At 39.5% G+C, this 27,866-nt stretch overlaps 1 protein-coding gene and 1 pseudogene across 2 annotated transcripts in view; both read left to right on the forward strand.

The window, feature by feature from the left end:
* Positions 1–27,866, forward strand: part of KHDRBS2 (KH RNA binding domain containing, signal transduction associated 2) — a gene marked incomplete at both ends in the record, with an annotated part of 694,748 nt that overhangs the window by 375,289 nt on the left and 291,593 nt on the right. The window lies entirely within an intron of this gene.
* On the forward strand, positions 1,760–3,484 carry LOC309828449 (CAP-Gly domain-containing linker protein 3-like; annotated as a pseudogene). Its single transcript has one exon. The product of its transcript is annotated as a CAP-Gly domain-containing linker protein 3-like (transcript).

The raw sequence follows: 27,866 nt of genomic DNA on the forward strand, positions 1-27,866 counted from the left end.
GCATCCAGGTCTTCAAACCCTAAATCTGTGTTCTTTCACTTTGCAATTCTGATTTATTTCACGAGGCTACTTAGAAACTTTCACATCATATTTTGACATATTTTTTTCAAATACTTCTTTTACTGTATTGCACTCATATACCACAACAAGTCTATTTCTTCAGTTACTGACCATGGAACTAAAGTTTTTTATCAACTCTCTCTTCTTTTCCTTTCTTAGGTATTCAGTAGCTGGAATTTTCACTCAGCATCCTTCACCGTAGCTGGATACTCTCATTCTAGCTCACTTTTGCTCACCTTCTGTGCCAGATTCACCTTTCCCATCTGGCAAACAATTCTGCTCTCCTCTAATACACTGTTTGAAAAAGTAGCACTTTAATTATGTTTTAGGACTACTCTATTCTAATATGATTAAATATTCAGGAAGAATACTATGCAATGAGTTTTTGTGATTATAGTGGAGATAGCTAGAAGCTGCAAGCACAATAAAAGTATAACATTTTTTCAAAAGGCAGGCAAAGCATATTTTATACTCTTTTCAAATAACTTTTAAAAAGTTATCATGACTGAGTGGGTTGTTGTTTCCTGACTAAAAGATAACTCAAAAGAAATCATCACAGCATTTTCATTTGGGAGAAAACAAAGGAGAACTTCTAGGAGAGATTTTCTCATGAGATATTTACATAGCTCTCCTCAGTTAATACTTTTTTTTCACTTTAGAGTTCAACTTTTTTTAATAAAACAAAATTTTAAAGTAGCAGCCACAAAATCCTACTGAATGGGAGAAATATTTGCAAATGATATGACAAATAAGGGGTTAATATCCAAAATATTTAAACTACTCATACAAATCTACATCAAGAAAACAAACAACCAGATTAAATAATGGGCAGAAGAACTGAATAGACATGTTTCCAAAGAAGACATACAGAGGGTCAACAGGCACATGAAAACATAATCAACATCATTCATCTTCAGGGAAATGCAAATCAAAACCACAAAGAGATATCACCTCACACCTGTCAGAATGGCTATCATCAGAAAGAACACAAATAACAAATGTTGGTGATGATGTGGAGAAAAGGGAACCCTTGTACACTGTTGGTGGGAATGTAAATTGGTGCAGCCACTGTGGAAAACAGTATGGAGGTTTCTCAAAAAACTAAAATTAGAGCTACCATATGATCTAACAATTCCATTCCTGGGCACATATCCAAAAGTAACAAAAACACTAGCTGAAAATATACATGTAACGTGGGTGGACTTGGACAGTATTACGTTTAGTGAAATAAGTCAGACAGATAAAGACAAATACTGTATGATATTACTTATATACAGAATATAAAAATAAAACAAACTAGTAAATATAACAAAAGAGTAGCAGCCACTAAAACATTAGCATAACATTGGCAATAAACAATTTTCTAAACCAACAGAAGGAATCAAAGTTGAATTGGGTGAACAGTGACTCAGAGGGTTTTAAGAAGGCCTCTGTCCTTGCCCAGGTATGTTGCTGAAAGTTGCTTGCTCTAACATTTCCTGAACAAGTATAGGGATGCAGTATCTACACTCACTTATGCTCCACTGGTTCAGGCCTTTTCTGTACTGTGTCCTCAGCACTTACCTCAGTGCCTGGCACTACTTGCTGCTCAAAAATACATTGAATAGTCCTCTCCACCCCATCTCCCGTCTGCTTCTGTGCCTCGTTCCCTTCTCTCAGTTTCTTTCTTCCCGATCACTTCCCCAGACACCGACACCCAGTTACTCCAGTTTCCCCGATTTCAGCTTTGGTCTTCAGCCCCATTCACCCGAGGATTTGCCTGAAGGCCACCCCCAACTCTGCACCTGCCCCCTTAGGGCCACTAAGGACCATGACTAAGACAGGGCCCACCCCCATGGCCCCACCGCTCAGGGCGGAGGAAGAAGATGAGGAGGACTATGAGCCTGTCCCAGAGCCCCCCAGCCCCACCCAGGAGCGCTGGCAGAAGCCTACTCCTCAGCACGCCCCCCCCACCCCCAGGACTATGCCTTCACCTTCTTTGACCCCAACGACCCTGCCTTTCAAGAGATTCTGTATGACCCGCAGACCACCATCGCTGAGTTGTTCACCATTGTGCACCAGTGGGTGCCCCAAGTCCAGTACAAGATCGATGTCATTGGCAATGAGATTCTGCGATGAGGCTGCCACGTGATGGGCTGACCTAACATGACACTGCTCCATTATACTTGCAAGGCTGGGGCCCACAGAGTCGAGTTCCCCGCGACGGCTGTGCGCCTCTTGCAGCAGCTGCTGGCACTGGGCGCAGACGTGATCTTGTGTAGCTGCTGGACCAACATGAACATGCTTCAGTACTCAGCCTATTTCGACGTGCCCGGTCTCGTGCACATGCTACTGAAGGGTGTACGGCCCCGAGTGATGAACTCCAAGTGCAGTGACTTCAGCCATGGCTCAGCCCTGCACATCGCTGCAGGGCTTGGCGCGGCCAAATAATTTGCTGGAACATGGCGCCAACCCGGCACTTCGGAACAGAAAGGGACTTGTGCCAGCGGAGGTTGTCCCAGAGGAGTTGTCCCATGGACATATCCCTGGACAAGGCCGAGGGGTGCTGATGGCCAAGGAGCTGTGGACGCTACTGGAGGAGGCTGTGCCGCTCTCCTGCGCCCTCCCTAGAGTCACGCTACCTAACTATGACAACGTCCCAGGCAATGCCATGCTCAGCACACTGGGCCTGCACCTGGGAGACTGCATGCTACTGGATGGCCAGAAGACCCACAGCTACAGTTCTGCAAGACCTCAGAGTTTGCCAATGGCTGGTGGGTGGGCATGCAGCTTGATGAACCTGAGGGCAAGAATGATGGCAGTGTTGGGGATGTCAGGTACTTCATCTGCCCTCCCAAGCAGGGTCGCTTTGCCTCTTTGTCCAAGATCTCCAAGGCAGTGGGCGCACCTTCCTGATCTGTCACCTCCACACCTCGGACTCCCTGGATGGACTTCACCCGAGTCACTGGCAAAGATCGCAGGGAACACAAAGGTAAGAAGAGGCCCTCGTCAGCCCTGACTCTGGGTGGCCTGCAGCAGCGTGAGGGAGCCAAGGCTGATGTTGGAGACCAAGTCCTCATCACAGGCCAGAAGCAAGGGATTGTGCACTTCTGCGGGAAGCCAGACTTTGTCCCAGTTTACTGGTATGGCATCCAGCTAGACCATCAGCAAGCACGATGGCTCTGTCTTCAGTGTCTGGTACTTCACCTGCTCCCCTCGGCATGGAGTCTTTGTACCAGCATCTGGAATTCAGAGGATTGGTGGATTCACTAACCCCCCTGGGGACAGTTTTGGAGCCAAAAGTGAATCAAGTGACAATGATGCAGACCAAAACACCTTCACAACAGTCTGGACCCCAAAGGACATCACATCAGAGAGCTCCATCTCTAGGTTGCTCTTCTGCTGCTGGCTTCCCTGGATGTTGAGGGCGGAGATGCAGTCTTAGAGGCTCTGGACTTTCCACAGAGACACAGAGCCCCCTCTAGCATCTCCTGACACAAGGAGCCCCCTAGTCACTTGAGATAGCGTTTCCCAGTAATGTATCCAGAAGAGAGACCCAATAGCCAGCCCTCGATCACTAAGGCCCCATTATTAACAGATTCCCCCGTGATAACCCCCCAAATATAGACCCTATGTTACCCAGAAAAAGATTCCCTGAGTGTAGTACCTTTAGGCTAGTCCCAACCCCTCAGATCAGACCCCCCAAAAACAGATTTCCACATCACCCCAAATGACGGTAACTTTCTCTACATAATGCTCTACAGCAGAACATTCCTGAGTCACTGGCTCAGAACCCTTCCTTATTAACAAAGATTCCCCCTATGCCCCCATCAAGTCCCCTTGAAAGAAACACCTCTAAAGCAACAGAGTAACAGACTCACATTTAACATCAGTCCCCTCAAGATATTTTGACCCCCATGGTCACCCCCAAACGCTTACACTGCAATCAGAGACTCCCTCCATTAAAAACAAACCCTGCTCTTACCCCTCAAGAAGAGACCTACATCAACCAGCCCACTGTCCCCTCCAAGTTACAGGCCCCAAAACAGTCTTGGAAGTGCTAATTACAGGGCCACCAAGTCTTCCTGTCCTCTGCACCCTCAAGAAACCCCCAGTACCTTGTATGAAGCCCACCCCATTCAGCCCACAGCACCTGTGCTGGCCAGGCTCCCAGAAAATTCTCTATTTTTTAAGTAATTATTTCCCCCTTTGGGGAACCCCAAAATTTGAAGGCCCCATTCTGGGACTCTGAGGATCCCAAACCCCAGAGTACATGTCCCAGACTTTCCTGGGTCCCCAAGTCCCACAACCCCTAGAAGGCTCCAAAACCCTAACTCCCAAGACCCCCAAATCATGGAAACACCAAATCCCCCAGGAATCCCAAATTTAAAAAATACAAGCCTCTAGGAAACCCCAGTCATGGAGGTCCTTGTGCCTGGGATGGAGGAGACTGTGGTCCAGATATGCATCCCGGGCTCCCGGGGCACCTCAAGCCCTATTCGTAGGCACTAGGGGACAACAAACAGGAATTCTCATCTCTGGAAACCAGAGGACTTCAATGCCCTGAGTCCATGGATCTTTAGACACCAAAATTCCAAGAGCCGCAGCCACAATGCCCCCGATCTTCAAGCCTACATCTCTAATACATGAGGGGCACCAAGACCTTGAAGGGATCCCAAATCCTGGACCCCCCATTTCAATGTACATTCTGGTCACAGTTCCAAAACACCAAACCTAAGTTACTGGCACTGAAGGACTTCACAGCACCCTGGCCAGACTAAGAGCCTGATGGAGATTCTGAAGACCTAGGGGGTCAAGGGCAGACCCTGAAACCAAGGGCAGCTCACGAATGTCCCTCACTGCATGTCTCCAAACTCAGCATGACCCCTACTCTCTTCAATAAAGATGTTTCTGTGGCAAAAAATAAATAAATTAAAAAAATACATTTAATAAATAAATGGATGATTTATTTTAAGAAAACTTCTTTAGGCACTTTTAGAACTCCAGCTGGTTAGATGCTTTACTATCTTGAATATATAAATTTTTCATGTCCAGGGAAGGACTGGAATTGCAATATTATTGATAAAAATCACCCATGTAGTCCATGTTCTATCAACCTTATTCATACGCAGAATTTGCACTCTCCTTTAAACATATCCTTATCATGATGATTTCTTTGTTAAGAATTTGGGCCCCTTAGGTCAATGTATCAGTACCAATAACTATCATCAGTTATGTGTTAACCAAGAGTTCATTTTTCATACTTGTAAATTAAGGTATATATTATATGCCAAAGTATTAAATTACAGTAAATCCCCTACATATGAACCAGTTCCACTCTGAGAGTGTAAGTCCAATTTGTTTATAAGTCCAATAAATTTAACCTAGGTACCCAGCTAACACAGTCAGCTTATAGTACTGTACTGTGACAGGTTTATAATACCTTTCACACAAATAATACATAAACAAACAAACATAAAATAAAACATTTTCAATCTTACAGTATAGTACCTTGAAAAGTTCAGTAGATAGTACAATAGCTGGCATAGAGGGGCTGGTATCCAATGAACAGGCAAGAAGAGTTACTGAATGGAAGAGGGAGAGGAGATGGGAGATGGTAGAACTGGAGGATCATCAGCAATAGGAGATGGAAGGCAAGCTACAATTTCACTCATGGCTGATGTTCATGGCACAGGTTCTGGTTCCTTGCTGGATTCAATTCTATCTGCCCTCTTGAAAAAATGATAGTAGTAGCTATCACTGGGTAGTAGCTCTTTTTTCCTCCTCATAGATGACACTGTAGCACTGGATTGTGTTCTGAATGGCTGCTGCAAATTTTGTGTATCATTCTATGTTCAGGTCCTGTGCCTCAAAAACTAACAGTGCTTCCTCAAATAAAGAAAATCCCCTTGCCATTTCCCGTGTTGTGAATCTCTTCAGTTCTTTGGTTACTTCTTCTACCTGTTGTCTCTCTTCATCCTTTCTGTCGACCTCCAATTCCATCAGGTCTTCATTAGTAACCTCCTCATGTTGCACAGCAAGGAGTTCAGTGAAGTCATCCTCTTGCAGATCTAGCTCCAGCTTCTCACTGAGGGTCATTGAATTGCTGAAGACCTCTTTGGAATCCTTATCCACCTTCTCAAATCCACGATAATCATGAACAAACTGTGGTCAAATATTCTTCCAAACCCCATTCATGTTGATGACTGTAACCTCACGCCAAGCAAAGTCAATGTTTTTTTATGGCCTTGTAGATGTTATAGTCCTTCCAAAATAGTTGCAAGGTTGTTCCTGATTCATCACTCATCTTTACTGCCTGACAAAAAGTGTGATGTAAATAATATTTCTTGAAAGTCGCTCTAACTCCCTGGTCCATAGTTGGATGAGCGATGTAATATTAGGTGGCAGATGCACTACTTTGACGTTGGAATGAAAGTCGTCCGTGAATGGAGGGCGGGGTGGGGGGGGGGAGCCGGAGAACTGTCAAGCAGCAAAAGGATGTTGAATGGGACATCATTCTCCAAGCAATATTTCTCTACCTCCAGGATAAATTGGTGGAAAAACCAGTCCTGGAAAATGGCCTGTGTAACACAGGCTTTGGGGTTACTCTTCCACACAACAGGAAGAGAGCCATTGGGTATGTTTTTAAGGGCTCTTGGGTTCTCTGAATGGTAAACTAAAAGATGCTTCAGCTTCATATCACCAGAAGCATTGCCACCAAACAACAGAGTTAGCCTATTCTTTGCTGCTTTGTAGCCTGGCATCAACTTTTCTTCCTTAACAGATGTAACTTTCATCTGGCATCCTCTTCCAGTACAGTCATGTGTCATCCTACATCAATGTATGCACCTACGTCAATAATTTCTCAAAGCATTTCAGGAAATTCCTGGGCATCTACCATATATGCACATGCTGCCTGCCTTGCCACTTACTTTTACATTGCGAAGGTTGGTTCTAGCCTTGAACCAATGAAACCAGCCATGACTGGCATTAAAAGATGCACCTCTGATTCTTTGCCATGTTTCTTCTTCAAGTCTTCATAAAGGCTTTCAGACTTCTCTTGAATCATCATTAAGCTGAGCATGATTGGACACTGATCCTGATCCTGCATCCACACACTGAGAAATTTCTCCATCTCCTTCAACATTTTTCCACACTTCTTCAATATTATTGTCGACATCGTCGGCACAGCAGATTTCACATGTTCCATTATGCTGTTCTTGTTCTTTATAATTATGCTGATGGTTGAATGATTCATGTTATGAGAAGAAGCGACACTTACTTTTCACCTCACTCCACTCTCTCAATTATTTTAACTTTTGTTTCCATCATTATCACTTGGGGCTTCTTAGCAGTACCAGCTACATCACTGCTGTTTTTACGCTTGTTTCCAGACATTCTGGTCTTGAAATAAAGATACTGTACTACTGAACTCTGTACAGTACCGTACAGTAAAGTACACAAAAGCACAACCACTTGTAGAGGATGCATACACATGACAATGTACGCCAGACACATGACCTAACTTACGTGATCGGACATGCGAACGTTCATTCGAATCTTTGAAGGTTCACAACTTGAATGTTCGTATGTAGGGGACTTACTGTAATGCCTATTTCAACTTAGAATGCAGATAGAGCTCCTATATCATGTGCACAGTAAGTTGCCAAGAAAATTTCCTGAAGAAAATTTAGTCACTTTGACTCTACCTAAACAAATGGAACTTGGTATTTTTAGAATAACAACTGAAGTCTCTCATTTAGTTTTATATAAATATTTATCTAACACCCTAAATCTAACCTGAGGTCGTGGCTGACTTTATAAGCTAGGATTGGCAAAGGCATAAGACTAAACACATGAGTCTTTCATGCTCATTCAAAAGGTCTTCGTTCCTAGACCTCATATATCAGTGGCTAATGTTTACTAAGGTAAAATAGAACAAGGTAGAATATACACCCTCCCAATAATCCTGCAGAATATCTACATAAAATCTATATAGTTGCTATCTTATTCTTTGGTGATTTTTACATAGTGTGCAGTATGACTTTAATAATGGTTAAAGAAGAGAAAACAGTTTGGAGTAACAAATCACCATCACTAGTAGTTCAAGTCCACAACATTTTTACTTTGTGATATTCAATCCCCTTTGATAAATATGCTTTATAAAGCCTTTATAGAGACCTTATGCAGAGTAATACATTGAGCAGATTTTTAGTAAATATTAATTAACTGTTCTCTGACCACATTTTCTTAATGAATTTTTCTGATCCTTACCCTGGGCTGGTTAAAACTCACCTTGTGTTTGCTAAGAGCTGTTATCTAATAGCCTAAGATGTTTTGCTAAATAATAGTGTGTCTAGCACAGCAGTAGTTGTTTTCTGAAATAGCTTCCTACCCTTTCCAACTCGCTACAGATTTGATATTGGCACAAGACCCATTACCTCCCATACTTTCTTGTTTATTAAGCTGGTCAAAGTGTCCTAACCTAACTATTTGTAGGGGCTGAGGAAGTCCCAGGTCTTTTTGTCCAGGTCATGAATTTCATGGAAATTGTTTCATAGGGACAGTTTGCATCACCCTGAGAAAAAGGAACATATAACAGTGCTGTGAATATCTTTTTTTTTTTTTTTTTTTTTGCGGTACACGGGCCTCCCACTGCTGTGATCCCACATGCTGCTCTCCCGTTGCAGAGCACAGGCCCCGGACGCGCAGGCCCAGCAGCCATGGCTCACGGGCCCAGCCGCTCCGCAGCATGTGGGATCCTCCTGGACCGGGACACGAACCCGGGTCCCCTGCATTGGCAGGCAGACTCTCAACCACCGCACAACCAGGGAAGCCCAGTGCTGTGAATATCTTTGTTGTTATTTCAAGATAACAAATTTTAAAAACTGATTTTGGTAGCAAAAAAGACAATTTTTGGACATCACAGGAAATATAAAATTTCAATTAATTCTTAAAAGGTCTTTGATGTGCATGTATTATTTAAGCATTGATAAACTCCTATCAGATTCACTGTTAATTATTTGAATCCTTCTATCTGAAGCCAAACCTGCAGATCAAACCAATCAGCAATTCTAACATAAATTTATAATTCAACTTGCAATGTAAGGAGTAAATTAGTGTGTGTATGTCTTATTCACTGCAAGTATACCCCAAAGTAGTAAAGCATTCTTTATTATTTGAAGTGCAGAATCCCAAAAATTTCAAATCCTATCTAAAATAATATTAAAATTTATGCGTAAGTATAACTTATTTTTTTGACAAGAATGTTGTCTTCATACTATGGATTGGCCTTATTATAAAAACTTTGGAATAATCCAGTTTTGCGTACAAATTAAACATGTATATTAATTTGTCTTTTATTATTTATTTATTTTAAATGACTGGAATTTAATTTTTTCACATATATTCACCCTGAATTGTTATAACTTTACCTGTCTTTGTCCCTTATGAAAGTTTTCACAAGCTTATGTGATTATTTCTCTATCTGCATCTCTTTATCCCTCAAGGGTCTTTTAACATTAAAGTGGTAAATAAAATAATAATAAAATAGTATCAGAAAAATACAGATGATTATTATTACTACTTCTGAACTTATATTTTTACTTCTCAGTGAATATCTGTTTTAGTAAATTAAGCATAAAAATTATAAATGCTATAAAACTATAACTACCCATTCATATGCATAATTATTTTATGACTCCAAAATTTTAGAACTCAGTAGTACTCAAGTCAACTAATATGTAGTATATATTTATTTTCAAGTTTTATTTTATATTGAAGTATAGTTGATTCACAATGTTGTGTTCATTTCAGGTATACAGAAATGTGATTCAGTTATACATACATGTATATCTGTTCTTTTTCAGGTTCTTTTCCCGTTTAGGTTATTACAGAATATTGAATAGAGTTCCCTATGCTATACAGCAGGTCCTTGTTGATTATCAATTTTATGTATAGTAGTGTGTATATGTTAACCCCAAACTCCTAATTTATCCCTCCCCACCACCTTTCCCCTTTGGTAACCATAAGTTTGTGTTCCGTGTCTGTGAGTCTCATCTGTTTCATAAATAATTCATCTGTGCCATTTTTTTAGATTCCACATATAAGGGATATCATATGATATTTGTCTTTCTCTGTCTGACTTAGTTCACTTAGTATGATAATCTCTAGGTCCATCCATGTTGCTGCAAATGACATTATTTCATTCTTTTTATGGCTGAGTAATATTCCACTGTATATATGTACCACATCATTTTTATCCATTCATCTGCCAACAGACATTTAGGTTGCTTCCATGTCTTGGCTATTGTAACAAGTGCTGCAATGAACATCAGGGTGCATGTATCTTTTCAAAGTATGGTTTTCTCCAGATATATACTCAGGAGTGGAATTGCTGGATCATATGGTAGCTCTAGTTTTAGTTTTTTAAGGAACCACCATACTGTTCTCCATAGTGGATGTACCAATTTATATTACCACCAACAGTGTAGGAGGATTCCCTTTTTTCCACACCCTCTCCAGCAGTTCTTGTTTGTAGAGTTGAAAAAAAAAATAATGGTGTATAATTGCTTTACAATGTTGTGTTAGTTTCTTCTATACAATGAAATGAATCAGCTATATGTATATCTATATCCCCTCCCTCTTGGACCTCCCTCCCACCACCCCCATCCCACCCATCTATGACGTCACAGAGCACAGAGCTCCCTGTGCTATACAGCAGGTTCCCACTAGCTATCTATTTTACACATTGTAGTGTATTTATGTCAAACCTAATCTCTCAGTTCATCCCACCCTCCCTTTCACTCTCTGTGTCTACATATCCGTTCTCTACATCTACGTCTGTATTTCTGCCCAGCAAATAAGTTCATCTGTACTATTTTTCTAGATTCCACATATATGCATTAATATATGATATTTGTTTTTCTCTTTCTGGCTTACTTCACTCTGTATGACAGACTCTAGGTCCATCCTCATCTCTACAAATGACCCAGTTTAGTTCCTTTTTATGGCTGAGTAATATTCCATTGGTTATATATGCCACATCTTCTTTATACATTCATCTCTCCTTGGACATTTAGTTGTTTTCACGTCCTGGCTATTGTAAATAGTGCTACTCTTTGTTGCAGTCCAGGGGCTTCTCATTGCAGTGGCTTCTCTTGTTGTGGAGCACAGGCTCTAGGTTCATGGGCTTTAGTAGTTGTGGCAGGTGGGCTCAGTAGTTGTGATGCACAGGCTTTGTTGCTCTGCAGCATGTGGGAACTTCCCCAAACAGGGATCAAACCTGTGTCCCCTGCATTGGCAAGTGGATTCTTAACCACTGCACCACCAGGGAAGTCCTAGGATTTTCTATGTATAGTATCATGTCATCTGCAAACAGTGACAGTTTTACTTCTTCTTTTCTAATTTGTATTCCTTGTATTTTGTATTTGTATTTTGTATTCCTTGTATTCCTTTGTATTTTGTATTCCTTGTATTCCTTTGTATTTTCTTCTCTGATTGCCGTGGCTAGGACTTCCAAACCTATGTTGAAGAAGAGTGGTGAGAGTGGACATCCTTCTCTTCTTACTGATCTTAGTGGAAATGCTTTCAGTTTTTCACTGTTGAGAAAGATATTTGCTGTAGCTTTGTCATATATGGGCACAGGTTCCCTCTCTGCACATTTTCTGGAGTGTTTTTATTAAATGGCTGTTGAATTTTGTAAAAAGCTTTTTCTGCATCTATTGAGATGATCATATGGTTTTCATTGCTTAATTTGTTAATATGGTGTATCACATTAATTGATTTGTGTATAATGAAGATTCCTTGCATTCCTGGTATAAATCCCATTTGATCATGGTGTATGATCCTTTTAATGTGTTATTGGATTTTGTTTGCTAGTATTGTGTTGAGAATTTTCACATCTATGTTCATCAATGATATTGGTCTGTAATTTTCTTTTTTGGCAGTGTCTGTGTCTGGTTTTGGTATCAGGGTGATGGTGGTTTCATAAAACAGATTTGGGAGTGTTCCTCCCTCTGCAATTTTTTGGAAGAGTTTGAGAAGGATAGATGTTAGCTCTTCTCTAAATGTTTGATAGAATTCACCTGTGAAGCCATCTCATCCTGGACTTCGGTTTGTTGGAAGATTTTTAATTAGTTTCCATTTCATTATCATGATAGGTCTGTTTATATTTTCTAATTCTTCCAGTTTCAGTCTTGGAAAATTGTACCTTTCCAAGAATTTGTCCATTTCCTCGTGGTTGTCCATTTTATTGGCATTTGGTTGTTTGTACTAGTCTCTTATAATCCCTTGTATTTCTGCAGTGTCAGCTGTGATTTCTCCTTTTTCATTTCTAATTTGATTGATATGCGTCCTCTCCCTTTTTTTCTTGATGAGTCTGGCTAAATGTTTCTCAATTTCGTTTATCTTCTAAAGAACCAACTTTTAGTTTTATTGATCTTTACTATTGTTTCCTTTGTTTCTATTTCATTTACTTCTGCTCTGTCTGCTCTGATCTTTATGATTCCTTTCCTTCTACTGAGTTTCGGTTTTCTTTGTTCTTCTTTCTCTAGTTGCTTTGGGCATAAATTTAGATTGTTTATTTGAGATTTTTCTTGTTTCTTGAGGTGAGATTGAATTGCTATAAACTTCCCTCTTAGAACTGCTTTTGCTGAGTCCCATATGTTTTTTTGTTTTGTTTTGTTTGTTTTGTTTTGTTTTGTTTTTTGCAGTACGCGGGCCTCTCACTGTTGTGGCCTCTCCCATCGTGGAGCACAGGCTCTGGATGCGCAGGCCCAGTGGCCATGACTCATGGGCCCAGCCGCTCCATGGCATGTGGGATCCTTCTGGACTGGGGCACGAACCCATGTCCCCTGCATCGGCAGGCAGACTCTCAACCACTGCGCTGCAAGGGAAGCCCCCATATGTTTTTGATCATTGGGTTTTCATTGTCAAGTGTTTCCATGTATTTTTTAAATTTCTTCTTAGATATCTTAAGAGGTCTCTTGGTTATTTAGTAGCACACTGTTTAGTCTCCATGTATTTGTGTTTTTACAGTTTTTTTCCTGTTATTGATTTCTAATCTCATAGCGTTGTGATCAGAAAACCTACTTGATAAAATTCAATTTTCTTAAATTTTATGAGGCTTAATTTGTGACCCAAGATGTGATCTATCCTGGAGAATGTTCCATGTACACTTGAGAAGAAAGTGTATTCCACCACTTTTAAGTGGAATGCCCTATAAATATCACTTAAATCTGTTTGCTCTGTTGTGCCATTTAAAGCTTATTGTTTCCTATTTATTTTCTGTTTGGATGATCTGCCCACTAGTGTAAGTGGGGTGTTAAATTTCCCTACTATTATTGTGATACTGTTGATTTCCCCTTTCATGGTTGCTAGCATTTGCCTCATGTATTGAGATGCTCCTATGCTGGGTGCATAAATATTTACAATTGTTATATCTTCTTCTCAGGTTGATCCCTGGATCATTATGTAGTGTCCTTCCTTATCTCTTGTAACATTCTTTATTTCAAAGTTTATTTTATCTGATATGAGTGTTGCTACTCCAGCTTTCTTTTGATTTCCTTTTGCATAGAATATCTTTTTCTATCCCTTCACTTTCAGTCTGTATGTGTCCCTAAGTCTGAAGTGGTTCTCTTGTGGACAACATGTATATGAGTCTTGTTTTTGTACCCATTCAGCCAGTCTGTTCTTTGGGTTGGAGCATTTAATCCATTTACATTTAAGGTAATTATTGCTATGTATGTTCCTATTAAAATTTTCTTAATTTTGGGGGGTTTGTTTTCATTGGTCTTTTCCTTCTCTTGTGTCTCCAGCCTAGAGAAGTTCCTTCAGCATTTGTTGTAAAGCTGGTTTGGTGGTGCTGAATTCTCTTAGCTTTTGCTTGTCTCTAAAGCTTTTGATTTCTCTGTTGAATCTGAATTAGATCCTTGCTGGGTAGAGTAATCTTGGTTGTAGGTTTTTCTCTTTCATCACTTATTATATATCCTGCTGCTCCCTACTGACCTGCAGTTTCTTCTGAAAAATCAGCTGATAACATTTTAGAGATTCTTTTGTATGTTATTTTTTGCTTTTCCCTTGCTGCTTTTAATATTTTTTTCTTTAAACTTAATTTTTGTTAGTTTGATTAATATGTGTCTTGGTGTGTTTGTCCTAGGGTTTATTCTGGGGACTCTGCACTTCCTGGACTTGGGTGGCTATTTCCTTTCCCATGTTAAGAAAGTTTTCAACTATAATCTCTTCAAATATTTTTTCAGAACATTTCTTTTTCTGTTCTTCTTCTGAGCCCCCTGTACTTTGAATGTTGGTGCATTTAGTGTTGTCCCAGAGGTCTCTGAGATTGTCTTCAACACTTTTCTTTTTTTTTTTTTATTATGCTCCTTGGCAGGTATTTCCACCATTTTGTCTTCCAGCTAACTTATTCATTCTTCTGCCTCAGTTATTCTCTTATCGATTTCTTCCAGTGTATTCTTCATTTCAGTTATTGTGTTGTTCATCTCTGTTTGTTTGTTCTTTAGGTCTTCTAGATCTTTGTTAAATATTTCTTGTGTTTTCTTAATCCATGCCTCTATTCTATTTCTGAGATTCTGGATCATCTTTACTGTCATTACTCTGAATTCTTTTTCAGATAGGTTGCCTATTTCCTCTTCATTTATTTGGTCTTGTAGGTTTTCTCCTTGCTTCTTTATCTGTAACATATTTTCTATCATCTCTTTTTTTTTTTTTTTTTTTTTTTTGATGGTGAGGTTGTGTTCCTGTCTTATTAGTTGTTTGGCCTGAAGCTTCCAGCACCGGAGTTTGTAGGCTGTTGTGTAGAGCTGGGTCTTGATGTTGAGGTGAGGACCTCCAGGAGACCTCACTCCAATGAATATTCCCTGGGGTCTGAGTTTCTCTGTTAATCCAGTGCTTCAGACTCAGAATTCCCACCACAGAAGCTCTGGCCCAACCCCTGGCTTGCAAACCAAGATCCTGCAAGCCACACGCAGTGGCAGTAAAAAAAATTAAAAAGAAAAAAAGGAGCAGAACAATAACAAAGAGTAAAAAATAAAATAAGATTAGAAAACTAAGAGTTATGTTAGAAAAAATAAAAATACAGATGAAACAACAACTGGAAGAATTGGAAATTAAAACAGAACCACAGTGACAAAAGTGCGAAAAAAAAAAGCTGGGAAAGGCCTTGGCTGTAGGGAGTGGGGCTTAGGCAGGGTGGGGTTTAAGTGGTGGGTAGGGTCTAGGCTTAGGACCCATATGTACGGAAAAGGCCCTTGGGAGGGTGGGGTGCAGGGCTTAGGCTCAGCATGGCCAGAGTGGCCCAAGGTGCCTCTGGCCTTGAAAGGCAGAGGACAAGGCCCAGAAACCCAGCAGGCTTCCTAGGGCCTGAGTGGGTTGGGGAAATGCCAGCCTTACCCCCCCTGATCCTCTGGTCCTATAGGGACCCTCCCCATCTGCCTATCCTCTCCCCCACCCCCATGCCCTCAGGACCAACGCAGCTGGAGTGGGCCTTGGAGGGTGGAGGACCCAACCTGGGAGCCCAGCAGGCTTCCTGCAGCCCAAGTGAGTGGGGGAAATGCCAGCTGTGCTTCCCCTGATCCTCCAGTCCTAGAGGGTCCCTGTCCATTCACCTCTGTCCCTCTTCCTCCCTCCTCCCTCCCTCCTTTGCCCCTAGGTCCCAAGTGGCTGGAGGGGACCTCGGAGGTCAGAGGACCCAGCATGGGAGCCCAGCAAGATCCCCAGGACCCAAGTGGGCAGGGGAAATGCTAGATGTGTTCTCCCTGATCCTCCAATCCCAGAGGGCCCCTCCCAATCCACCTCTCCTCTTCTTCCCCCCTCCTACACCCCTAGGACAAATGTGGCTAGAGGGGGTCTCGGAAGGTGGAGAATCTGGCCTTGTATCCCAGCAGGCTTCCCGGGGCCTGATTGGGCAGGGGAAGTGCTAGCTGTTCTCCCCCCGATCCTCTGAGCACCAGGGTGTCCCTCTAGGCATGGGAACACATCCCCTCTCCCAGCCATCCCTCAGAGGCACTGGTCCCATCTGGCCTCCACTTCTCCTCTCCCCTAACTACCCCCCATGTCCTACCCAGTTGCTCTGGGGTTCCTCCTGTCTCCTTGGTTGTCAAGGTTCCCCACCAGCATCTGGTAGGTGCCCTAGTGGAGGGGAGACGAAAGCTCCGCATCCTCCACTCTACCATCTTGACCCATACTCTTTTGATGACTGTAGCTTTGTATTATATCTGAAGTCAGGGAGCCTGATTCCTCCATCTCTGTTTTTCTTTCTCAAGATTGCTTTGGCTATTCAGGCTCTTTTGAGTTTCCATACAAATTTTAAGATTTTTTTCTAAATCAACAAAATTGCCATTGGTAATTTGATGGGGATTGCATTGAATATGTAGACTGCCTTAGGTAGTATGGTCATTTGGACAATATTGATTCTTCCAATCCAAGAATATGGTATATCTTTCCACCTGTTTCTGTCATCTTTGATTTCTTTCATTAGTATCTTATAGTTTTCAGAATAAAGGTCTTTTACCTCCTTAGGTAATTTTAGTCCTAGGTATTTTATTCTTTTTGATTCAGTGATGAATGGGATTGTTTCATTAATTTCTCTTTCTGGTCTTTCATTGTTAGTGTATAGAAATGCAGCAGATTTCTGTGTATTAATTTTGTATCCTGCAACTTTACCAAGTTCATTGATGAGCTTTCATTTTCTGTTGGTATCTTTAGGATTTTCTATGTATTGTATCGTGTCATCTGCAAACAGTGAGTTTTACTTCTTCTTTTCCAATATGGATTCCCTTTATTTCTTTTTCTTCTCTGATTGGCAAGGCTAGGACTTCCAAAACTATGTTGAATAAAAGTGGTAAGAGTGGACATCCTTGTCTTGTACTTGATCTTAGAGGAAATGCTTCCAGCTTTCCACCACTGAGTATGATGTTAGCTGTACGTTTGTCATATATGGCCTTTATTATGTTGATGTAGGATAACCTTATGTCTTCTTTCTGGAGTTTTTATTATAGATGGGTGTTGAATTTTATCAAAAGTCTTTTGTGCCTCTATTGAGATGATCTTATGTTTTTTTATTTTTCAGTTTGTTGATGTGGTGTATCACACTGATTGATTTTTGGTTATTGAAAAATCCTTGCATCCCTGAGATAAATCCTTCTTGATCATGGTGTATCATCTTTTTAATGAATTGTTAGATTTGGTTTGCTAGTATTTTGTTGAGGAGTTTTGCTATTGGCCTGTAAATTTCTTTTTTGTGGTTCCTTTATATGGTTTTGGTATCAGGTTGATTGTGGCCTCATAGAATGAGTTTGGGAGTGTTTCTTCCTCTGTAATTTTTTGGAACAGTTACAGAAGGATAGATGTTAACTCTTCTCTAAATGTTTGATAGAATTCGCCTGTGAAGCCACCTGGTCCTGGACTTTTGTTTGTTGGGAGATTTTAAATCAAAGTTTCAATTTCAGTACTGGTGATTCATCTGTTCACATTATCTATTTATTCCTAGTTCAGTCTTGGGAAATTGTAACTTTCTAAGAATTGGTCCATTTCTTCTAGGTTGTCCATTTTATTGATACACAGTTGCTTGCAGTAGTCTCATGATCCTTCGTATTTCTGTGGTGTCAGTTGTAACTTCTTTTTTGTTTGTTTGTTTTTAAATTTTTATTATGGGATACTTCAAACATACATCAAAATAAGAGCGTATAAAAAAATTTACCGCATTGTATTTATCACCTGGTCATAATATCTTCCAGCTATTTGGCCACTCTTGTTTTCATCTATATCCTTTTTCCTTCACATTATTTTGAAGCAAATCCAGTTACAGGATAGATTTGTTTTGGTAAATATTGTTAGATACTCCCTCAACTTCCTATTTTTATATATATAAATATGTTCATATATATATATATATCTCCAGAACTTTTATCTGAGTTAGAAGATGGATTCTAGCTTGTTGTCTGAAATTCGGTAGTTGCACAAAGTGCAACTTTTTTGGAATCAATTATTTTTTTATTTTTTCACATACACACACTGTATTTTATTTTTACAAGGGATAACTAAACTGACATCAAGCATTGTAAGTGGATGAACACAACAAAAGCAACAATGATTGCAATTACCAAACACGAAACACACTCATACTATGTCATAATATTGACATTCAGTCCACTAGTCCTCCACTGTAACAGCTCCTTTACTTTGCAGTGAAAATTGATTTGTATATTTTTTGCCTCTGAACCCTTGCAGGATTTTTTTATTCAAACAGAAAGTCACAAAAATTATAATTATCCTCATCAGTTCACTCAGTCCCATGTAATTAATTTTTTTTTCAACTTGATCTTTTGTTAGCACTCATATGAATTCATCAGTTTTCCATTAGAGTTCTGAAAATGTTTATTCATTCAGTTCAACAGTATAGGCTGTTACCAGAAACCTGTACTTGTCAGAGTCTTTTCCATGAATTCCTTGAAGATGAAACCCTTTCATAGGAACATTTTTGCAAAAGCATCAGAGTACACCCAGAATTGTCTGTAAATGACAAAAGACTTAAAAATGACCACGGTTAAAGATCTGATGAATGTTCATAATAATGCAATTGACAAGGAAATTTAGTTATTTCTGAGATATACATTTTAAAGTAATAACTAGAATTATGACTTATAACATTATACCAGAATATATAATATTTTTAGAAATTTCATGTAATGTCTGAAACATTTATATTAACATATTTCCATACAAATAACCCAAAGAAAGTTTAGTATTAGTTTGTTTGTTTGTTTGCATTTTTATACTGCAGGTTCTTCTTAGTCATCAATTTTATACACATCAGTATATACATGTCAATCCCGACCGCCCAATTCAGCACACCACCATCCTCACTGCACCGTGGTTTTCCCCCCGTGGTGTCCATACCTTTGTTCTCTACATCTGTGTCTCAACTTCTGCCCTGCAAACTGGTTCATCTGTACCATTTTTCTAGGTTCCACATACATGGGTTAATATACGATATTTGTTTTTCTCTTTCTGACTTACTTCACTCTGTATGACAGTCTCTAGATCCATCCACGTCTCAACAAATGACTTGATTTCGTTCCTTTTTATGGCTGAGTAATATTCCATTGTATGTATGTACCACAACTTCTTTATCCATTCGTCTGTTGATGGGCATTTAGGTTGCTTCCATGACCTGGCTATTGTAAACAGTGCTGCAATGAACATTGGGGTGTATGTGTCTTTTTGAATTATGGTTTTCTCTGGGTATATGCCCAGTAGTGGGATTGCTGGGTCATATGGTAATTCTATTTTTAGTTTTTTAAGGAACCTCTATACTCTTCTCCATAGTGGCTGTATCAATTTACATTCCCACCAACAGTGCAAGAGGGTTCCCTTTTCTCCACACCCTCTCCAGCATTTGTTGTTTGTAGATTTTCTTATGATGCCCATTCTAACTGGTGTGAGGTGATGCCTCATTGTAGTTTTGATTTGCATTTCTCTAATAATTAGTAATGTTGAGCAGCTTTTCATGTGTTTCTTGGCCATCTGTGTGTCTTCTTTGGAGAAATGTCTACTTAGGTCTTCTGCCCATTTTTGGATTGGTTTTATTTCTAATTTCATTGATTTTAGCCCTCTCCCTTTTTTTCGTGATGGCTTTGGCTAAAGGTTTATCAATTTTGTTTATCTTTTCAAAGAACCCACTTTTAATTTCATTGATCTTTTCTACTGTTTTCTTCATCTCTACTTCTTTTATATCTGATCAGATCTTTACGATTTCTTTCCTTCTACTAACTGTGGGTTTTGTTTTATCTTCTTTCTCTAGTTGCTTTAGGTGTAATGTTAGGTTATTTATTTGAAATTTATCTCGTTTCCTAAGGTAAGCTTGTATTCCTATAAACTTCCCTCTTAGAACTGCTTTTGCTGTGTCTCATAGGTTTCGTATCATCTTGTTTTTGTTATCACTTGTCTCTAGGTATTTTTAAATTTCCTCTTTGATTTCTTACATGATCCATTGGCTATTTAGTAGCATATTGTTTAGCCTCCATGTGTTTGTGTTTCATAAAGTTTAATTCCTGTAGTTCCTTTCTAAAATCATAGTGTTGTTGTCAGAAAAGATGCTTGATATGATTTCAGTTGTCTTAAATTTTAAAAGGCTTGTTTTTTGACCCAGCACGTGATCTATCCTGGAGAATGTTCCATGAGCACTCGATAAGAATGCATATTCTGCTGATTTTGGATGAATGTTCTATAAATAACAATTAAGTACATCTGGTCTAATGTGTCATTTAAGACCTCTGTTTCCTTATTGATTTTCTGTCTGGATGATCTGTCCTTTGATGTAAGTGGGGTGTTAAAGTCCCCCACTATTATTGTGTTATTGTCAATTTCTCCTTTTATGGCTGTTAGCATTTGCCTTATATATTGAGGCGTTCCTATGCTGGGTGCAAATATATTTACACTTGTTATATCTTCTTCTTGGATTGATCCCTTGATCTTTATTTAGCATCCTTTTTTGTCACTGGTAACAGTCATCTTTATTTTAAAGTCTATTTTGTCTGATATGAACATTGCTACTGCAGCTTTCTTTTGATTTCCACATGCATGGAATAACTAGTTTCCATCCCCTCACTTTCAGTCTGTATGTGTCCCTAGATCTGTAGTGGGTCTCTTGTAGACAGCATATACATGGTCTTATTTTTATATCCATTCAACCAGTCTATGTATTTTGGTTGGAGCATTTAATCCATTTACATTTAAGTTAATTATCAATATGTATGTTCTTATTGTCATTTATTTAATTGTTTTGAATTTGTTTTTGTGGGTCTTTTTTCTTTCCTTCCTCTTTTGTTCTCTTCTCTTGTGATTTGATGACTATCTTTTGTGTTGTGTTTGGGTTGCTTTTTTTCTGTTTGTATCTATTATAGTTTTTTGGTTTGCAGTTTCCATAAGGTTTTTATATAGCAGTATATATAAAAGATTGCTTTACGAAATTGTTATAAGTTGCTGGTCTCTTAATTTCCAGTGATTTCCAATATCCTGCATTTGTACTCTTCTCTTCTCACTATTGCTTGTTTTGATATCATATTTGTGCATGGTTGATTTCCTACGTTTACTTTATACTTGCCTTTACTGGTCGGCTTTCCTATTCATAATTTTCTTAATTCTAGTTGTGGCCTTTTCTTTTTAGCTTAGAGAATTTCCTTTAGGATTTGTTGTAAAGCTGGTTTGGTGGTGCTGAATTCTCTTAGCTTTTGTTCGTTGTAAAGCTTTTGATTTCTCCATCAAATCTGAACAAAAGCCTTTGCTGGGTCGAGTATTCTTGGTTGTAGGTTTTTCCCTTTCATCACTTTAAATATATCATGCCACTCCTCTCTGGCCTGCAGAGTTTCTTCTGAACAATCAGCTGATAACCCTTGTATGTTATTTATTACTTTTCCCTTGTTGTTTTTAATATTTTCTCTTTGTCTTTAATTTTGTCAATTTGATTAAAATGTGTTTAGGTGTGTTCCTCTTTGGGTTTATCCTGTATGGGACTTGCTGCATTTCCTGGACTTGGACTTGTTGCATTTCCTGGACTTGATTGACTATTTCCTTTCCCATGTTAGGGAAGTTTTTGACTATAATCTCTTCAAATATTTTCTCGGGTCCTTTCTCTCTTCTCCTTCTGGGACCCCTATAGTGCAAGTGTTGTTGTGTTTAATGTTGTCCCAGAAGTCTCTTAGGCTGTCTCCATTTCTTTTCATTCTTTTTTCTTTATTCTGTTCTGCAGCAGTGAATTCCACCATTCTAACTTCCAAGTCACTTATCTGTTCTTCTGTCTCATTTATTCTGCTAGTGATTCCTTCTAGTGGATATTTCATTTCAGTTATTGTATTGTTTATTTAAAATGTTTATTTATTTTTTTATCTTTGGCTGCATAGGGTCTTCACTGCTGCACGCAGGCTTTCTCTAGTTGCGGCAAGTGGGGGTTACTCTTCATTGCGGCACGTGGGCTTCTCATTGCAGTGGCTTCTCTTGTTGTGGAGCATGGACTCTAGGCATGCGAGTTTCAGTAGTTGTGGCATGCAGGCTCTAGAGTGTAGGCTCAGTAGTTGTGGCACACATGCTTAGTTGCTCCATGGCATGTGGGATCTTCCTGGACCAGGGCTTGAACCCATGTCCTCTGCATTTACAGGCAGATTCTTAACCACTGCACCACCAGGGAAGTCCCAGTTATTGTATTCTTCAACACTGTTTGTTCTTTATACCCTCTAGGTCTTTTTTAAACATTTCTTCATCTTCTCAGTCTGTGCCACCATTCTTTTTCCAAGATCTTGGATCATGTTTGCTTTCATTACTCTGAATTATTTTTCAGGTAATTGCCTATCTCCATTTCATTTAGTTGTTCTTCTGGGGTTTTACTTTGTTCCTTCATCTGGAACATATTTCTCTGCCATCTCATTTTGCCTGTTTTCATTGTCTCTGTTCCACAGGATGCAGGGCTCTAGTTTCTCTTGCTTCTGCTATCTGCCTGTGGTGGGTGAGGCTGGTCTAGATGCTTGTGAAGGCTTCCTTCCTTCCTCCACTCACTTGTGCCTACCCACTGGTGAGTGGAGCTGGGTCTTGTCCCTCTGATGGGCAGGGCTGTGTCAAGTGGTGTGTTTACAGGCAGCTGTGGGCTCAGTAAGACTTTCACAAGCCTGTCTGATGTTGGGTGGGGCTGTGTTTCTGTTGGTTGTTTGGTTGTTTGGCCTGAGGCATCCCAGGACTGGAGCCTACAGTCTGTTGGGTGAGTCCAGGTCTTGGCATCAAAATGGCAGCCTCCAGAAGGGCTCATGCCAATTAGTACTCCCTGGCACCTCTGTCACTAGTGTCCTTGTTCCTACAGTGAGCCACAGCTGCCCCCCCCACCTCCCCAGGATACCCTTCAAAACCAGCAGGTAGGTCTGGCCCAGGTTCCTATGAATTCACTGCTTTTTTCCTGGGTAGTGTACACGAGAACTTGTGTGGGCCCTCCAAGAGTGGAGTCCCTGTTTCCACAAGTCCAGTGGAGCTCCTGAGATCAAGCCCTGCTGGCCTTCAAAACCAAATGCTCTGGGAGTTCCTCCTCCCAATGCCAGACCCCCAGGCTGGGGAGCCTGATGTGGGGCTCAGAATCTCACTACTGTGGGAGAACCTCTGTGATATAATTATTTTTCAGTTTGTGGGTCACCCACCCAGTGGATATTGGATTTGATTATATCGCACATGTGCCCCTCCTACCATCTCATTGTGGCTTCTTCTTTGCTTTTGGATGTAGAATATCTTTTTTTGGTAGGTTCCAGTCTTCTTTGTCGATGGTTGTTCAGCATTTAGTTGTGATGCTGGTGTTTTCTTGAGAGGAGGTGAGCTCAAGTCATTCTACTCCACCATCTAGTCTCCAGCTCAGGCTGTAGTATATTTCTAATAAGATCACATTTACAAGGCAATCTTGGAATAATTTGTTTATGAGTATTTTAAGATCCTATGTAACTGAAGCATCAGCAACATATGCCACAATTAAATGTTCAACAGGATGGACTCATGTCCTAGTGATGAAAGATTAATTCAAAGTTAGATCTGTGCTTAATGAAGAGCTGGATATAAGCATATAATATACAATTAAAGATTTGGGGGTTTCCCACCTCCTAGAGTAATGGAAATAAAAACAAAAATAAACAAATGGGACCTAATGAAATTTCAAAGCTTTTGCACAGCAAAAGAAACATAAACAAGACCAAAAGACAACCCTCAGAATGGGAGAAAATATTTGCAAATGAAGGAACTGACAAAGGATTAATCTCCAAAATTTACAAGCAGCTCATGCAGCTCAATAACAAAAAAACAAACAACCCAATCCAAAAATGGGCAGAAGACCTAAATAGACATTTCTCCAAAGAAGATATACAGACTGCCAACAAACACATGAAAGAATGCTCAACATTATTAATCATTAGAGAAATGCAAATCAAAACTACAATGAGATATCATCTCACACCAGTCAGAATGGCCATCATCAAAAAATCTAGAAACAATAAATGCTGGAGAGGGTGTGGAGAAAAGGGAACACTCTTGCACTGCTGGTGGGAATGTGAATTGGTTCAGCCACTATGGAGAACAGTATGGAGGCTCCTTAAAAAGCTACAAATAGAACTACCATATGACCCAGCAATCCCACTACTGGGCATATACCCTGAGAAAACCGAAATTCAAAAAGAGTCATGTACCAAAATGTTCATTGCAGCTCTATTTACAATAGCCCGGAGATGGAAACAACCTAAGTGCCCATCATCAGATGAATGGATAAAGAAGATGTGGCACATATATACAATGGAATATTACTCAGCCATAAAAAGAAACGAAATTGAGCTATGTGTAATGAGGTGGATAGACCTAGAGTCTGTCATACAGAGTGAAGTAAGTCAGAAAGAAAAAGACAAATACCGTATGCTAACACATATATATGGAATTTAAGAAAAAAAAAATGTCATGAAGAACCTAGGGGTAAGGCAGGAATAAAGACGCAGACCTCCTAGAGAACGGACTTGAGGTTATGGGGAGGGGGAAGGGTGAGCTGTGACAGGGCGAGAGAGAGTCATGGACATATACACACTAACAAACGTAGTAAGGTAGATAGCTAGTGGGAAGCAGCCGCATGGCACAGGGATATTGGCTCGGTGCTTTGTGACAGCCTGGAGGGGTGGGATAGGGAGGGTGGGAGGGAGGGAGACGCAAGAGGGAAGAGATATGGGAACATATGTATATGTATAACTGATTCACTTTGTTATAAAGCAGAAACTAACACACCATTGTAAAGCAATTATACCCCAATAAAGATGTTAAAAAAAAAAAGATTTGGGGGTTTAGAAAATTATATCTATATCATAAAAATAATACACAGGATATATTCAGTCTAGAGAATACTTAGAGTTTCAGTATCTCTACATTTGGGCATTTAAAATTCTTTTGTATTTATTTGAGACAGCTAGATGCTTCATTACTATAAATACAGTGGTATATATATTTTAGTTGTCTAATTAGAAAAACTTGAGTTTATTAAAGACCTGGTCATTTAATGATCATAATACTGTAATAAGTCAACTGATTTTCTTCAGTGATATAAATTTGCATTAGAAGTATGAAGTATGATTAGAAAATGTTTGTCACTACATTATGTTACTATTCTCTTAGGCAATCTCCATGTTTCATTTATCACAAGTGTGTGCAAATGACATTCAGATTTACTCCCCTGACCTAGATCTGAATTTCTAAGATAAACTTTAATGTCTCCTTGGCATTTTAAACTTAAGATTATCAAGGCAAAATATAAATTCTCTACCTCTAAACTTTTTTCATTCCTTTCTTTCTTTGGTTAATGGTGTCATTGTACTTCTAGCCATTTCTGCATTTAAAATTTCTTTTATTCCTACCTTACCAAGTCATACAGTATAATTTCCACTAAGGCACTCTTGAATAGCTTGTGGTTGCCCAACCTCTCTTTCTCTATCTCACTTCACCACACACATACACACACCAACCAGCCTTCTCCCTCTTTCCACAATTCATCTATGTCAGCCAACGCCCAAAACATGCCTTGTGTTAGTTCACTCTATGTCTGACTCTTTCATACATTTTTATTAAGTGAAGTGATTTAGAAAATTGGGCAACATACAATTTACTTTCTTAAAATAAACATTGATTACTACCCTTTTTGCTAGTCAGTAATCAGTTCCATGTTTAATCTGTATGTAACCATTTTAAAGTAAGAGAATGGCAAATACTCCAATTAATCAGAGTATAAGGTATGTTGAACAGAATAGGTTCCACCAGCATTAACATCAGTGGATTTACAAAATCTCTCAGCTTGTAATTTTAGGAACTTGATTTTGTCAACATTCTGTGTGTTAGTTTTGGTCCTCCCAGAATCAGGATTAGTTGAGATTAAACATGTAAGGAGTTCATTAGGAAAAATGATCTTGGACAAAAAACTAACTAACTAAATAAATAAAATGAGAAAGCCAAGGAAGACTGGAGAGCCTTCACACTAGAATATCTGACCGAAAGGAAAGAGGTCACAGCCCAGAAGCAATGGTATTAAAGGGAAATTCATCCCAGCTGTCTAGGAATCCTTGAGGCACGGGCAGAGGAGAACTGTGACTCCCAAGAATGGGCCTATTTTAGCATTTCAACCACATTTGGTCATTGACTGGGAGTTGCTCTTGTGTACCATGGCCTTGGGAGCAATATGATTTCAGAACAGAGCGACTCATATTCTAAGTCAGTTACACCTGTATTTAGAGTTCTGCATTCACTTCACCACCACAACCCTGGAAGATGATCCAGTTCTTAAAACAGAGTATATCTAGCTGAGCTCATAAGATACTTGATTATACACTAACAGTAGTGTTTTGCTTACAGTAAGAACTAACTTAACCTGTAGTGTCAAATATTCATGCTAATATCCACAATAATATATTTTCTAATTCTGGCATAAAGATATTCTCTAAAGTAAATTTTACATGTATGAATTTATCTGCTATTTGTTAATTTTTATCTCAACCCTCAATGTTGCCAAAAATGAGAATCTATCTCTTTTTATAATTCATAAAGACCTTTAGGAGTCCATGGATTTTTCTTAGATAAGAAGCTGCAAAGATCTGCTTTCAAATTAGGAATATTACATGGGAAAATTATGGAATTAATTTTTCATTTTCATGGTGGCTGCTCAGTTCAGTCAGAAGTAGCAATTCATCACATTCCCTGTACCTAATAAAATAGTAGACATGCTTATTCTTCAGTTTGGTTGTTGCTTGAATGTGAAAATTAAGAGGTATAAATTGAGTAATTGTTAAAAACTATCATTTTCTACTATAGCTCTTCTGTCAATCAACTGTCTTGAGCCCATTACCACTATAATCAGGTGCTGAACAGGATAAATGTGAAAGCAACATGTTAAAAATAAAAAGTAAGTGCTTTGGAGTGACTAGTACTTTTGCTTGTGAACAAGGCAGTTTTTGGACCATGAGGTAAAGCTGTGCTTTAGAAAAGCTTGTAGGCTGAATGCATCCCCTCCATCTTCTAGACCAGGCTGTGCAGGTGAGTGCACGGTTTCCATGTGCTGTTACTATAACTCACAAGTGCAGAGCTAACCTGGCTCAAGTGTCCACTACCAGACCTCAGACATCATTTATGTTAACCCAGATATTTCTACAAATATTTCTTGTCTCAACTCCTAGACAGCTCATGGTTTTCACATAAACACATCTTTACTGAAAAAGAATTTACTTGGATTGCCCGTTAGGCAAAAATACCAATTACTCAGTTTTGTACTGTTCTACCAGGGTGTGTGTGTGCATTCATGTGTGTGTTAGTAAAAAGAGAAACAGGTAAGACTGACACTTGTTTTTTGAAGATAGCATTCATCTTCAGTGACTCAGATCCACTCTTTGGTCCTATTGAAATGACTGATACATTTCCACTGATGAAGGATAGAGATCGTCTCTTTGACTTTGACCAAATCTCTGGCTGTTACTGTGAAGTGTGTCTTCTGCTATGGCTGTCATTCTCCATCAGCCCAATGCTAGAACACATAGAAAATTATTTATTTCTAAACATTGCCCCTCAAGTTTTTTAGTTGGATTGCATAGCTTCCCAGTTGTCTGAAACTGATATTTTTTTGCACTTTTTAATTATTTTAACACAGTATCTACTTTGGTCCTTGGGATTGCCCCTTTTCAGTTTATGCATCAGGAACTATTTGAGTATTATGCAGTCTTTAACAATCTACACGTACTTATACCACTAAAGTTGTTTTTCAGTAATCCTCTTATTAG

Source organism: Grampus griseus, assembly GCF_964374135.1.
Source record: "Grampus griseus genome assembly, chromosome: 10".
Classification (NCBI taxonomy): domain Eukaryota; kingdom Metazoa; phylum Chordata; class Mammalia; order Artiodactyla; family Delphinidae; genus Grampus; species Grampus griseus.